Below are 13,317 nucleotides of genomic sequence, written 5' to 3'. Positions count from 1 at the left end.
GGCGCGGCGAAATAGGCGCTTCATCTCCTCGACGTAACTGCGGACGGGCTCATTCGGAAGCTGGATCCTGGACTCGAGGAGTCGTTCGGCTGTTTTTTTCCTCACGACACTGGTGAATACCTTCAATAGTTCTCTCTTGAATAGCTCCCATGTCGTAAGGGACGACTCGTAGTTTTCGTACCACGTGCGTGCGGAGCCATCCAATGAGAAAAAAACGTGTCCAATCTTTGCCGCATCATCCCACTTGTTGAATGACGCCACGCGCTCAAATTGGTCCAACCATTCTTCAGGGTCTTCGCCTAGGGATCCATCGAAAGTTGGCGGCACCCGCGGCTGCTGCAGTATGATCGGTGTCGACATCTTTGGCGAGGTTGCAGTGCTGGTAGCAGCGTCTTTTCGCTGTCTGGTGCGGTCCGGCAGTTTCCCGAACTCAGGCTCCTCTCCCTGGGGCGCGATTACGGATCAGTCTCAATCGAAATTGTCTCAAAAAGTATATCATTTGGCTCTCTCCTATTGGTCGGCGGCCATTTTGATTTTTTTCGTCACTGACTGACGTCGTAAATGGCGCAGAAGTGGTGACGTTGGCCATCTAATTATGCGAGCAGATTGAGACGATTTTTTGAGACTGGAAAAAGTAGTATCAACACGTTTGAGACAGAAAATGGCGGCTGTTTACATCGTCGTATACGCGGGTGACCGCGCGAGCAACGGTGTCGGAGGGTGCATGAAGACGACTTTGACGCGCGGGAGAGTTATTTCGAGGAGACTGCGCAGTGTCTGTGCGACGAACTCGCCGTTGAACTGGGAGGTGCGCGGGTGAGTGCGCTGTCAGTGGAGCGGCAGTGCTGTGCGCGCTGCGCTTCTTCGCCTCCGGTGGGTTTCAAGGCGCCGTTGGAAATGAAGAAAACGTCGGCGCAGCCCAACCGACTGTGAACAAGCCTTTGCGGCGGGCAGCGGAGACCAATGTCAACGTTGGGTAACAGAAGGGGGGTGTTCGCTTTCCGAGGAGAACCGAGGGGAAGGCGGCGGCGAAGGAGGGCGTCCTTTGCCTAAACGTTCGCCGCGGCAGCATCTCCGGCGTCGTCGGGTGTGTCGATTGGGCACTCATCACTATCAAGGAGTCTGGGGGCAGTGCTGCGAACGAGCCGCAAGCGGTTCTACGCTGCGGACGTAATAGTGAGTATACCTCGGCCACTGTTTTTGACCGCATGAGTTCAAGTGCTACAAGTGCATGAGCTACAAGTGCGGGCCTCGGCAGCGAGAGTGAGTACGGGCTGTGCTTGTTTTTTCTCAGATCTGTGGCGCGAACATGTGCATCCTGGCCGTGGACTCGCGCTGACCCGGATACTTCCGCGACGCGTTTGTCTGGCGGCATTCCGAGGCGGAGGAAGGCCTGCTGGACGACGGTGATTTTTTTTCTGGGTAAGCAGTAAAATAGCCGTGTCACCCGTCGGGCGAACTCAGTCACATCTATTGAGCTCCAGCACTATGCATTTGGCCGGATCTGCTAAAGCTACAAGAATCAGTCTGGACAGTTACACAAATGCAGACACTTTACAGTATGATACAGTGTATTGCCACCCTTTCCTTTTGTTAAATATAATTGCAGCAGAAACACAGGACACATATTACATTGTTGAAATGCATAGCCTTTCCTGTTGAAGAAACCAAAGCAAAATGCACCTGACAGCGCTTGTGTTTTGTAGGCAATCATAGCGCATCATTTATATGAATATGGTGGTAAAAGACTGAACTTACAGTAGTGCTCACTTATACATCTAAATCCTGCATGTATGTATGCTCTTGAATGTCATATTCAGCAAAGCCTGGATGTGGGCTACTTGGCGTGAGTTTTCTGCTGTATAGCAGAGTGTCGTGTAATGCTGTTGAGATCACTGAGAAAGGACATGCTTAGCTGCATCATTTTTTGTTATGCAGGAAACTATGTCTACCCACTGGAGCCATGGCTGCCTGCACCAGTTGCATGACATTACAGACCTGACTCAGCAGAAGGCCTGTACAACACGCCACATGCTTGCACACAATTTGTGGCTGAGCGCTGTATTGGTGTGCCGAAGAGCTGCTTCCGTTGCTTTCAAGGACACCGGATGCACCACTGCCAGTGGAAGTGGACAGTGCGCATCATCACCGCACGTGCTGCACTTCACAGCCTCTGTTTGGATGTGCCCATATCAGCAGAGGGTGCAGGCGACACTACCTCTGACCCAGATAACGGGCCACCTCTAAATGGTGGCTGCCTCGTACAGACAGGATCCCTCCTCACCTGCCTCCTGAGAAGAGCATACGGTGCTGTACTTTTGGCCTCTCTAGGACGACCCGTCTCCAGAGGAAGGCGTACCGAGGGATGGTGCAGCGGCAGTTGCGATGGAAAATCTAGCGTCCAGAGACGACTCACCATGCTGGCATAGAGAGTCGTATCAGGCACTCTTCCCCTGTTGCCACTGTCATTTCCTTGTGTCATTGCACAACGCACATCTGCAAGTGTGTGAGCAATTGTGTGATGTGGTTGTGCCCTTGGCCAACCTGTGTGCAGCGAGAAGCCAGCAGTGACAAACAAGTGCCCCCACCGGCTGCCACTTCATTTTCAGTGTGTTTGCTAGTATATCTTCCAGTCCCTCAGCAGCGTGTTGCACAGTCTCTTCCTGAAGACGGAAAAGGTGTTGAAGCAGCTCGCCCAATTTCTGAAAAGCATCATTTTGAACTCTCTTTTGTCAATGCTTATGTCAGCCCACCTGCCCCTTCTCTGCTGTCTCCTTCCAGCTTGGTGGAGTGCCTGTGGTCATTACCTGTGTGACGAACATGCATGAACCAAACGTGTAGTGCTGGAATAAGGCATGAAATATTTGTGATGCTTGTTGGAATCAAAAAGCTGTTTTTTATTGCATCATACATTCAGTAAGCGCGTTTATTTTTTTAGGCACAGCATTTGACACGAGTGTTTCTATTGCAGAAAAGGCAGTGTACATACAAGCATACTTTACCTTGATGTACAATTACCGTATGGCATTTCTGAGTGCAGTTAAGAAAAAAAAATCTGAAAAATTGAGTTCAAAGTGCATGTTTTCTTTCATACAGAGGCTACCTGTACAATAAATATGGCATAGTACAGTGTACATGATGCATTTTCCGGACTACAAAACATTTTGGCACATATAAGTAGTGTAAATACCAAAGCTAAGCTTTTAGCGTAATGGTGTGTGGCTAGGGGTTTCGCTCTGTGCTAAAAGCTGTACCTACTGCAAGGAAACCGCTGTACAACAATGCATAATAAAGATTGTAAGGTGCAGTGGCTACAATGACTGCTGAATGACTAGAACATCTTCACTGATAGACAAAGATGTGTAAACATCACAGACACATCATCAAGGAGATGGTGTGTGATTAGAGGTTAGTTTACAATCACAAATCATGCAACACCGTTACTGGAAATGCTCTACAGCTCTAAGAATATACAGGCAGCTCCATTGTGGGAAATTTTGAGCACTCGGTTATTGCCCCATAACTGACACCTAGCTTGGTTTGCGTAACACAGGGCTATGAAGTCTTGTCCATGATGACACGAGACGGTGACAATGCCGAATGGCCGGACAAGCTCCTTGTGCTATCATATAATGTGTGATAAGTGCAACTGCTGTCAAGCTACTTTTCGCCTAGGTATTTAATGTCCTAGTCATTTTCAACTGGCTGTTCGCTTTCAAACTGGAGTGGCTTGTATACAGGGTGTCTCAGATATGATGGACCATAATTAAAAAAACAAAAACAAGTGATCTTCCGACCTGAAAGGAAGTGCATGTTAGAAGCTATGCAAAGTATTTAAAGCCCTTAAAACACTGCCCTCACCAAACCCAGTTATACCAACATCACTCCGCCTGCTGAGCAATACAATATTACACATCACTGCCCTGTCCTACCTACCTCACTGCCCTGGATCATATGCAATTCAAGCGCTCTGTACCAGCAAACATGAACAAACTTGCTCAACTTTCTGCCCAGTTGCAATTAGCCTCTATACAAGCAAACTACTTCTTTCCAGGTTGACCCTGGATCTACTACATGATCAGTAAATAACGTTAATGGAACAAGCTCGTTCTCTCCTCGGTGACAATAGCAAAGTTATCAAGTCAAGTGCTTCCTTTCTCTCTAAACAAAGTGGAGCATAAACATCACAATTTCTGCATCTTGCACAGGAATAAAAAGAAACTACGGCAACAACTGAACATAAACCGAACGGAGCTACAAAAATACAAACGGAACATCAAGTGCTTAGCCCGATGTGGGCGGCAACACTTGGTTACGAGGCAGAAGAGTGCTGCCACAGAGGCAGGCCGTGTCGGCTCTCATTTCCCGCACCGAGATTGCAAGCTATCAGCAGCTGCACCTATCTGTCGGCAGTTGCTTCTATGTGATGATTCATGGTTTTCTGGTATTTTCTAAAGAAAATAAACAGAACCTTACGTCACTCGGCGATCGATAGGCGCCGACCGAGAACACAGACTAAAGTTGTCTTCGTCGATTTTCGAGCCGAGCGCTGCTTGTAAGTTGATCTCGGCAGGCCCGTAGCATTCACTGCCTTCAATCAGATTTTTCTGCGCACTTAAGACATCCGCAAAGTACCTTGATTTTAGACGACACGCGAAAAAACAGGAACTAGCCATGGAATGAGCTGTTTTCTTACAGGCCGCCATGTTCACGTTATACCACTGCCAGCGCGCCCTCATGGCAAGAGAAGTTAACCTGCAGCAAATTTCATTGCAAAACTGAGAATGCTTCTAATTTTCTTTCGTGTTGTTGAGATTGCAACACAGTTTACTACCAAAATAAAACAATGCTTGTTTTCTTCATTGCGTTTTTGTTGATTTTCAGACTAAAATGTTCACGCTATACCGCTGACAGCACACCTTCGCGGCAAAAAAAGTGACTGAACAGCAAACTTAATTGCAAAAATGAAAACACTGGTTCTTTTGCTTGGTGTTGTTGGGTTTGAAATACAGTTACTTAGCAAAATAAAACATTACTCGTTTTTATTCACTGCGTTTTTACTGCAAAACATTAGTCTACGGTCCCTTGTCGTGCGATTAGTGGTTTCGGGGCGGAGCCCACCGCCTCCTTGCTCCGCATTGGCCGATTCGGCGGTCGGCATTTCTCGGTGTCGTCATTTTGACGTCACTGTCTCAATATTGAGACAGTTTTTTGAGACTGATCCGTAATCGCGCCCCTGGAGACGTCGGCTGGCTCGCTGAGCTGCTGGTTCGTCCTCGGGTGTGAAGCGCTTAGGGCTGGGTTCACGACTTGAAGGGGGCGTCCGGAACATGGAAGTTACCCAGCACCTCCACCAGATGTCACGTAGTGGTGACGGCAGTCGAAGCAGCGATGAAGGCGGACGAAAGGGTCTTCTAAAAGAACTGTTTTTTGGGCTGACTTGCACCCAAAATGGACTGAATCACTCGGCGGCGGCGAAGCGACAAGCGTGCTCGGCGGTCGTCGAACAGAATGCCCGCCGCTGTCGGCCGTGCTCAATTTAAAGCTGATAGCGAACATTCGAGATAAAGGGCGCAAAGTTCCTAGAACATTCCGGAACAACGTAGAATCAGCTTTGCCTGACTGCGATCAATTGAAATAAATCTAGTCGCGTCTTGCGTCGCAAACAAAGCGATAAGGTGGTGTCGCGGCAGATTTGAAAAACGAACAAACACTCCAAATATTGGCGGCAATATAAAACAAAGTTATGACCCCAACAAGACAATTTTACGCATAGGCATTCAATTTCTGGTACCTCGTCCTGCAAGACGGCCGAAATTTGTTTCTTAATGAGGATAGCTATGGCAACACCTCTAGATTCTCTATCTTTTCGAAATACCGTGTAGGCGGGAGGAAATACATCATCATCATTCACTTCGCTGTGAAGCCACGTATCCGTAATCACTGTAATGTGTGGATCATGCTGTGATAAGGTTATTTCAAGATTGGCTGTTTTATTAACTAAACTACGTGCATTAAGGTTCACTACGCGCAGCTGCTTGCATTGTTCCGAGTGACGTCATGCCTCGTCCTCTTGAGGTGTTCTAGATTTTGAGGAGGCTATCTTTACGCGCTTATTTTGGGGTTCATCCCAGACGAACATATCTTTATCCACTTTCAGCTTATCGTGAAAAAGGGCGACCTTTTTTTTTATCCCTGTCTTCTTTCGAGCTATCCCAGAGTAGTTTGCGCTTCTTCAGTGTACACTGCGAGTAGTTATTCTGAATCGACATACCTGAGACTTTTAGTTTCCTAACGTTCTCCATTATTGTCTTTTTTTCTACAAAATTCTGCAGGTAAATAATTATAGGCCTTTTCCCGCCGTTACGTCCCAGCCTATGTATACGCCCTATAGACAGGCAACTAACTTGCAGTTTATCTTCAAATACTTCCTTGATTACTCTATCTTTCAGCGTAGTTTCAGTCTCTTCAGGGTCTTCAGCGATTTCGTGTATAATTAGGTTCGAACGTCGGCTTCGATCTTCGAGATCGGTTATTTTTTTGGCTTGAAATCGACATTTTCTATTGATTTCAATGTTGTGTGGATTTGCTGAGGCGGATCGGTGAGGGTTGACGGTTGATTAAGCTTTTTTTCCATCATTAATAGTACACGTTGCAGGTCCGTCACTATATTTACAGTTTTAACGAGCTCTGTTTTAATTTCAGTGATTTCAGCTTGAAGCGACTCTTGACCATCCAATAATTGTTCCAGAATTTCCTTCTGAGACGAGCCAGGATTAATTTCGACGTCGCCACAGAGGAGCAATTTACAAGAAACAAAACAATTGTATGCCAAAGAAAGACAACAATGGGGGCACGGCAGGACAACAATACCGCGGCAGACACTACGAAATGTACTGGTATGACTACCAACCTGCAGTACGAAGAACGGTGTTCCCGTTAGCAACATGGTCGATCCGAGTCCGCCGTGCCCACTGAAGCTGTATTCCTGCGTGGCTTCTTTTATAGCTGTTGGCTCCGATGACGTCACAGTGCGATGCATGAACGCTGACGCTGGAAGAACACGCATGTCCAGAAAAGTGTCATCAAGTGACGACAGCAAGATGTGTGCGTTTTCGATGAGGGTCCGATTTCCATCGCAGCAGCAAGCGCCATGGGGCCACACGAGTCCAGTTGTTCGTAATGCAGCGGAACCCAGGATAACCTGCAGTACGAAGAACGGTGTTTCCGTTAGCAACATGGTCGATCCGAGTCCGCCGTGCCCACTGAAGCTGTATTCCTGCGTGGCTTCTTTTATAGCTCTTGGCTCCGATGACGTCACAGTGCGATGCATGAACGTTGACGCTGGAAGAACACGCATGTCCAGAAAAGTGTCATCAAGTGACGACAGCAAGATGTGTGCGTTTTCGATGAGGGTCCGATTTCCATCGCAGCAGCAAGCGCCATGGGGCCACACGAGTCCAGTTGTTCGTAATGCAGCGGAACCCAGGATAACCTGCAGTACGAAGAACGGTGTTTCCGTTAGCAACATGGTCGATCCGAGTCCGCCGTGCCCACTGAAGCTGTATTCCTGCGTGGCTTCTTTTGTAGCTGTTGGCTCCGATGACGTCACAGCGCGATGCATAAACGTTGACGCTGCAAGAACACGCATGTCCAGAAAAGTGTCATCAAGTGACGACAGCAAGATGTGTGCGTTTTCGATGAGGGTCCGATTTCCATCGCAGCAGCAAGCTCCATGGGGCCACACGAGTCCAGTTGTTCGTAATGCAGCGGAACCCAGGATAACCTGCAGTACGAAGAACGGTGTTTCCGTTAGCAACATGGTCGATCCGAGTCCGCCGTGCCCACTGAAGCTGTATTCCTGCGTGGCTTCTTTTATAGCTGTTGGCTCCGATGACGTCACAGTGCGATGCATGAACGCTGACGCTGGAAGAACACGCATGTCCAGAAAAGTGTCATCAAGTGACGACAGCTTGATGTGTGCGTTTTCGATGAGGGTCCGATTTCCATCGCAGCAGCAAGCGCCATGGGGCCACACGAGTACAGTTGTTCGTAATGCAGCGGAACCCAGGATAACCTGCAGTACGAAGAACGGTGTTCCCGTTAGCAACATGGTCGATCCGAGTCCGCTGTGCCCACTGAATCTGTATTCCTGCGTGGCTTCTTTTATAGCTGTTGGCTCCGATGACGTCACAGTGCGATGCATGAACGTTGACGCGGGAAGAATACGCATGTCCAGAAAAGTGTCATGAAGTGACGACAGCAAGATGTGTGCGTTTTCGATGAGGGTCCGATTTCCATCGCAGCAGCAAGCGCCATGGGGCCACACGAGTCCAGTTGTTCGTAATGCAGCGGAACCCAGGATAACCTGCAGTACGAAGAACGGTGTTTCCGTTAGCAACATGGTCGATCCGAGTCCGCCGTGCCCGCTGAAGCTGTATTCCTGCGTGGCTTCTTTTATAGCTGTTGGCTCCGAAGACGTCACAGGGCGATGCATGAACGTGGACGCTGGAAGAACACGCATGTCCAGAAAAGTGTCATCAAGTGACGACAGCAAGATCTGTGCGTTTTCGATGAGGGTCCGATTTCCATCGCAGCAGCAAGCGCCATTGGGCCACACGAGTCCAGTTGTTCGTAATGCAGCGGAACCCAGGATAACCTGCAGTACGAAGAACGGTGTTCCCGTTAACAACATGGTCGATCCGAGTCCGCACTGCCCCCTGAAGCTGTATTCCTGCGTGGCTTCTTTTATAGCTGTTGGCTCCGATGACGTCACAGTGCGATGCATGAACGTTGACGCTGGAAGAACACGCATGTCCAGAAAAGTGTCATGAAGTGACGACAGCAAGATGTGTGCGTTTTCGATGAGGGTCCGATTCCCATCGCAGCAGCAAGCGCCATGGGGCCACACGAGTCCAGTTGTTCGTAATGCAGCGGAACCCAGGATAACCTGCAGTACGAAGAACGGTGTTTCTGTTAGCAACATGGTCGATCCGAGTCCACCGTGCCCACTGAAGCTGTATTCCTGCGTGGCTTCTTTTATAGCTGTTGGCTCCGATGACGTCACAGTGCGATGCATGAACACTGACGCTGGAAGAACACGCATGTCCAGAAAATTGTCAAGTGACGGCAGCAAGATGTGTGCGTTTTCGATGAGGGTCCGATTTCCATCGCAGCAGCAAGTGCCATGGGGCCACACGAGTCCAGTAGTTCGTAATGCAGCGGAACCCAGGAAAGCCTGGAGTACGAAGAACGGTGTTTCCGTTAGCAACATGGTCGTTCCGAGTCCGCCGTGCCCACTGAAGCTGTATTCCTGCGTGGCTTCTTTTATAGCTGTTGGCTCCGATGACGTCACAGTGCGGTGCATGAACGTTGACGCTGGAAGAACACGCATGTTCAGAAAAGTGTCATCAAGTGACGACAGCAAGATGTGTGCGTTTTCGATGAGGGTCCGATTTCCATCGCAGCAGCAAGCGCCATGGGGCCACACGAGTCCAGTTGTTCGTAATGCAGCGGAACCCAGGATAACCTGCAGTACGAAGAACGGTGTTTCCGTTAGCAACATGGTCGATCCGAGTCCGCCGTGCCCACTGAAGCTGTATTCCTGCGTGGCTTCTTTTATAGCTGTTGGCTCCGATGACGTCACAGTGCGATGCATGAACGCTGACGCTGGAAGAACACGCATGTCCAGAAAAGTGTCATCAAGTGACGACAGCAAGATGTGTGCGTTTTCGATGAGGGTCCGATTTCCATCGCAGCAGCAAGCGCCATGGGGCCACACGAGTCCAGTTGTTCGTAATGCAGCGGAACCCAGGATAACCTGCAGTACGAAGAACGGTGTTTCCGTTAGCAACATGGTCGATCCGAGTCCGCCGTGCCCGCTGAAGCTGTATTCCTGCGTGGCTTCTTTTATAGCTGTTGGCTCCGAAGACGTCACAGGGCGATGCATGAACGTTGACGCTGGAAGAACACGCATGTCCAGAAAAGTGTCATCAAGTGACGACAGCAAGATGTGTGCGTTTTCGATGAGGGTCCGATTTCCATCGCAGCAGCAAGCGCCATTGGGCCACACGAGTCCAGTTGTTCGTAATGCAGCGGAACCCAGGATAACCTGCAGTACGAAGAAGGGTGTTCCCGTTAGCAACATGGTCGATCCGAGTCCGCACTGCCCACTGAAGCTGTATTCCTGCGTGGCTTCTTTTATAGCTGTTGGCTCCGATGACGTCACAGTGCGATGCATGAACGTTGACGCTGGAAGAACACGCATGTCCAGAAAAGTGTCATGAAGTGACGACAGCAAGATGTGTGCGTTTTCGATGAGGGTCCGATTCCCATCGCAGCAGCAAGCGCCATGGGGCCACACGAGTCCAGTTGTTCGTAATGCAGCGGAACCCAGGATAACCTGCAGTACGAAGAACGGTGTTTCCGTTAGCAACATGGTCGATCCGAGTCCGCCGTGCCCACTGAAGCTGTATTCCTGCGTGGCTTCTTTTATAGCTGTTGGCTCCGATGACGTCACAGTGCGATGCATGAACACTGACGCTGGAAGAACACGCACGTCCAGAAAATTGTCAAGTGACGACAGCAAGATGTGTGCGTTTTCGATGAGGGTCCGATTTCCATCGCAGCAGCAAGCGCCATGGGGCCACACGAGTCCAGTTGTTCGTAATGCAGCGGAACCCTGGATAACCTGCAGTACGAAGAACGGTGTTTCCGTTAGCAACATGGTCGATCCGAGTCCGCCGTGCCCACTGAAGCTGTATTCCTGCGTGGCTTCTTTTGTAGCTGTTGGCTCCGATGACGTCACAGCGCGATGCATAAACGTTGACGCTGCAAGAACACGCATGTCCAGAAAAGTGTCATCAAGTGACGACAGCAAGATGTGTGCGTTTTCGATGAGGGTCCGATTTCCATCGCAGCAGCAAGCGCCATGGGGCCACACGAGTCCAGTTGTTCGTAATGCAGCGGAACCCAGGATAACCTGCAATACGACGAACGGTGTTTCCGTTAGCAACATGGTCGATCCGAGTCCGCCGTGCCCACTGAAGCTGTATTCCTGCGTGGCTTCTTTTATAGCTGTTGGCTCCGATGACGTCACAGTGCGATGCATGAACGCTGACGCTGGAAGAACACGCATGTCCAGAAAAGTGTCATCAAGTGACGACAGCAAGATGTGTGCGTTTTCGATGACGGTCCGATTTCCATCGCAGCAGCAAGCGCCATGGGGCCACACGAGTACAGTTGTTCGTAATGCAGCGGAACCCAGGATAACCTGCAGTACGAAGAACGGTGTTCCCGTTAGCAACATGGTCGATCCGAGTCCGCACTGCCCACTGAAGCTGTATTCCTGCGTGGCTTCTTTTATAGCTGTTGGCTCCGATGACGTCACAGTGCGATGCCTGAACGTTAACGCTGGAAGAACACGCATGTCCAGAAAAGTGTCATGAAGTGACGACAGCAAGATGTGTGCGTTTTCGATGAGGGTCCGATTCCCATCGCAGCAGCAAGCGCCATGGGGCCACACGAGTCCAGTTGTTCGTAATGCAGCGGAACCCAGGATAACCTGCAGTACGAAGAACGGTGTTTCCGTTAGCAACATGGTCGATCCGAGTCCGCCGTGCCCACTGAAGCTGTATTCCTGCGTGGCTTCTTTTATAGCTGTTGGCTCCGATGACGTCACAGTGCGATGCATGAACACTGACGCTGGAAGAACACGCATGTCCAGAAAATTGTCAAGTGACGACAGCAAGATGTGTGCGTTTTCGATGAGGGTCCGATTTCCATCGCAGCAGCAAGCGCCATGGGGCCACACGAGTCCAGTTGTTCGTAATGCAGCGGAACCCAGGAAAGCCTGGAGTACGAAGAACGGTGTTTCCGTTAGCAACATGGTCGTTCCGAGTCCGCCGTGCCCACTGAAGCTGTATTCCTGCGTGGCTTCTTTTATAGCTGTTGGCTCCGATGACGTCACAGTGCGGTGCATGAACGTTGACGCTGGAAGAACACGCATGTTCAGAAAAGTGTCATCAAGTGACGACAGCAAGATGTGTGTGTTTTCGATGAGGGTCCGATTTCCATCGCAGCAGCAAGCGCCATGGGGCCACACGAGTCCAGTTGTTCGTAATGCAGCGGAACCCAGGATAACCTGCAGTACGAAGAACGGTGTTTCCGTTAGCAACATGGTCGATCCGAGTCCGCCGTGCCCACTGAAGCTGTATTCCTGCGTGGCTTCTTTAATAGCTGTTGGCTCCGATGACGTCACAGTGTGATGCATGAACGTTGACGCTGGAAGAATACGCATGTCCAGAAAATTGTCAATTGACGACAGCAAGATGTGTGCGTTTTCGATGAGGGTCCGATTTCCATCGCAGCAGCAAGCGCCATGGGGCCACACGAGTCCAGTTGTTCGTAATGCAGCGGAACCCAGGATAACCTGCAGTACGAAGAACGGTGTTCCCGTTAGCAACATGGTCGATCCGAGTCCGCCGTGCCCACTGAAGCTGTATTCCTGCGTGGCTTCTTTTATAGCTGTTGGCTCCGATGACGTCACAGTGCGATGCATGAACGCTGACGCTGGAAGAACACGCATGTCCAGAAAAATGTCATCAAGTGACGACAGCAAGATGTGTGCGTTTTCGATGAGGGTTCGATTTCCATCGCAGCAGCAAGCACCGTGGGGCCACACGAGTCCAGTTGTTCGTAATGCAGCGGAACCCAGGATAACCTGCAGTACGAAGAACGGTGTTTCCGTTAGCAACATGGTCGATCCGAGTCCGCCGTGCCCACTGAAGCTGTATTCCTGGGTGGCTTCTTTTATAGCTGTTGGCTCCGATGACGTCACAGTGCGATGCATGAACGCTGACGCTGGAAGAACACGCATGTCCAGAAAAATGTCATCAAGTGACGACAGCAAGATGTGTGCGTTTTCGATGAGGGTTCGATTTCCATCGCAGCAGCAAGCACCGTGGGGCCACACGAGTCCAGTTGTTCGTAATGCAGCGGAACCCAGGATAACCTGCAGTACGAAGAACGGTGTTTCCGTTAGCAACATGGTCGATCCGAGTCCGCCGTGCCCACTGAAGCTGTATTCCTGGGTGGCTTCTTTTATAGCTGTTGGCTCCGATGACGTCACAGTGCGATGCATGAACGCTGACGCTGGAAGAACACGCATGTCCAGAAAAGTGTCATCAAGTGACGATAGCAAGATGTGTGCGTTTTCGATGAGGGTCCGATTTCCATCGCAGCAGCAGGCGCGATGGGGCCACACGAGTCCAGTTGTTCGTAATGCAGCGGAACCCAGGATAACCTGCAGTACGAAGA

General features: G+C 50.1%; 1 long non-coding RNA gene across 1 annotated transcript; it reads left to right on the top strand.

The window, feature by feature from the left end:
• Positions 1-453: 453 nt before the first annotated feature.
• LOC144132314 (uncharacterized) lies at positions 454-4,192 on the top strand. Its single transcript, XR_013314775.1, has 3 exons — positions 454-1,176; positions 1,295-1,422; positions 1,939-4,192. It is a non-coding gene; the product is annotated as an uncharacterized LOC144132314 (long non-coding RNA).
• The last annotated feature ends 9,125 nt before the right edge of the window (positions 4,193-13,317 follow it).

The sequence above is a fragment of the Amblyomma americanum genome, chromosome 5 (assembly GCF_052857255.1).
Source record: "Amblyomma americanum isolate KBUSLIRL-KWMA chromosome 5, ASM5285725v1, whole genome shotgun sequence".
In the NCBI taxonomy this organism is placed as follows: Eukaryota; Metazoa; Arthropoda; class Arachnida; order Ixodida; family Ixodidae; genus Amblyomma; species Amblyomma americanum.
This window is presented reverse-complemented; position numbering and strand designations above follow the sequence as displayed.